The sequence below is a fragment of the Schistocerca gregaria genome, unplaced genomic scaffold (assembly GCF_023897955.1).
Source record: "Schistocerca gregaria isolate iqSchGreg1 unplaced genomic scaffold, iqSchGreg1.2 ptg000924l, whole genome shotgun sequence".
In the NCBI taxonomy this organism is placed as follows: domain Eukaryota; kingdom Metazoa; phylum Arthropoda; class Insecta; order Orthoptera; family Acrididae; genus Schistocerca; species Schistocerca gregaria.
The window spans coordinates 105,001-107,500 of record NW_026062281.1 but is presented as its reverse complement, the minus strand read 5'-3'; positions in this window follow the sequence as shown (position 1 = coordinate 107,500).

The window sequence follows — 2,500 nt, the reverse complement described above, 5'->3', positions numbered from 1 at the left end:
TAACCTAACTCAATTTGTCCCTTAACCTAACTCAATTTGTCCCTTAACCTAACTCAATTTGTCCCTTAACCTAACTCAATTTGTCCCTTAACCTAACTCAATTTGTCCCTTAACCTAACTCAATTTGTCCCTTAACCTAACTCAATTTGTCCCTTAACCTAACTCAATTTGTCCCTTAACCTAACCCACGTTGTCCCTTAACCTAACTCAATTTGTCCCTTAACCTAACTCAATTTGTCCCTTAACCTAACTCAATTTGTCCCTTAACCTAACTCAATTTGTCCCTTAACCTAACTCAATTTGTCCCTTAACCTAACTCAATTTGTCCCTTAACCTAACTCAATTTGTCCCTTAACCTAACCCACGTTGTCCCTTAACCTAACCCACGTTGTCCCTTAACCTAACCCACGTTGTCCCTTAACCTAACCCACGTTGTCCCTTAACCTAACCCACGTTGTCCCTTAACCTAACCCACGTTGTCCCTTAACCTAACCCACGTTGTCCCTTAACCTAACCCACGTTGTCCCTTAACCTAACCCACGTTGTCCCTTAACCTAACCCACGTTGTCCCTTAACCTAACCCACGTTGTCCCTTAACCTAACCCACGTTGTCCCTTAACCTAACCCACGTTGTCCCTTAACCTAACCCACGTTGTCCCTTAACCTAACCCACGTTGTCCCTTAACCTAACCCACGTTGTCCCTTAACCTAACCCACGTTGTCCCTTTGCCTAACATAGTTCACTGCTCGGAATCTCTGGTGTCGTTGTTATCCTCATGTAGATGTCTTGCGAGTGTTGCTTACTTTCCACATATTCCCGCTATCCACTGTCAATTGTACTGCAATAGGACTATATCGCCCCCCCCCCCCCCTCTGCCCCTCTCTTTGTGTCTCCGTCCTCTCAAGCTGGTCGGTCTGGCGTTTGAGTGTTAAATGAGCCTCGCAGCTGTTCAGTTGCGTTCAGATGTCGACGCCCTCAGTGTACGTCGTGGTATGGTCTGTGTCCATTGTCCGCTGATGTCGTACGCGTAACCCACACGCTGTACCGATCATCGGTAGTTACGTACAGAGTGAAGTAGTGTGATACGTGTGACCGTACGCTGGCTGTGCCCAACGGTGTCGAATCTCAATTTCCATATGTTGTGCTCGATGCTACTTGTCTCGTCTCCCAATAACAGCTAGGTTGCACTGTGGTACGCCGTAGAGGCGTGTGGGAGGAACGTACGAACGCATTGTATGTCACCCTGGGTCGCTGGGGGTGGTGGTGCGGTGAGTCAGGTCAGGTCAGCGTGAGCCGTGTGATGTAGTGACGCGTGTATTCCGACTTTGTCGTATTGCCTCACACAAAGTGCTACCCTGGTGGACCGCGTTCCATATCTGGGACATGCCGCAGATGCCGGTTGACAGTGGATCGCGGAAGGGACATCGCATACGTGCGCGGGCCACCTTCCACGTGTTCTCTTCTGCACATGTCGCAGTGTGTATGTGGTCTGATGTAGCGTGTCGTGACACATGACATCCTGGCATGCAAGAATTGTTGAATTCGCAAATGTAGGTGGACATCTACGTTTACTGCCCAAGATACGCAAATGAACTGGAAATCCGTTGTTGAGCGGTTGTTCACGCTGGAGGTGAATCTGTGATGGCGACGATCGGTACAGCTATTAACCGGTTGTTTCAGCGGTACCCGCCACATCCACACACGTGACTAGGCCCATGTGGGTATGAAGCGATACGCGGCGGTGGCTTGGTGGGACTGTTCCCGGCCGGTGAAGGGGGGCCGCCCGGCGTGTTGGCCGCGCGCTGCGTGGGCGCACGCGCAACAGGCGGCTGGTGGGGGGCGCCGAGTGGCAGGAGCGCCAGCCGACGGGCTCGGCAGGCGGCGCAGCTACGCTGCGGCGCACCCTGCACGCGGCGCCTGGCGGCCAAAGTTGGTTCAGCCGAGCCCGGTGCGAAGCGCGGTGGACATCTGCAGTGTGCTGGTCTGATTGAGGACTGTGTGCGTTGAGGATGCGCCGCCGCCTGGCACTCGGCGCCGCGACGCCGTCTGCTGCTCGGTCGCCCCAGCGGTTCTCGCAGGTGGTTTGTATCGCAGTTGTGCGGACGTGTTGGCGCGTGCGCTGTGCTGGGAGAGTTCGCTTCTGCACCCAAGTGGGGCTTTGCCCTTGTGTGGCGCTGGCGTTGGAGCTGCCGGTCACCATAGGTGGCGCGTGTTGTCTCCCGCCGGCAATGCCACGACAGCACGCTCCCGGGCCTCTGTCGGCAGCGGCAAGCTCAGTTGGGAGCAAGGGTGTTCGCACTAAAACCGTCTACTCGCCTAACTCCGGGCGATTGCGCCTCTCTCGAAACCGACCAAGTACCTAGGACGGCGCTGCGCGCCGCCGGGACCTGAGAGGGTTTCGAGGTGTATCGTGCAGGGGAGCTCGGCCTCCTCCTGTTTGCAGAATAATTGAGCGGACGCTTGCGTGTTCGCGCGGGCCCCCGGGACACACTCCCGGGC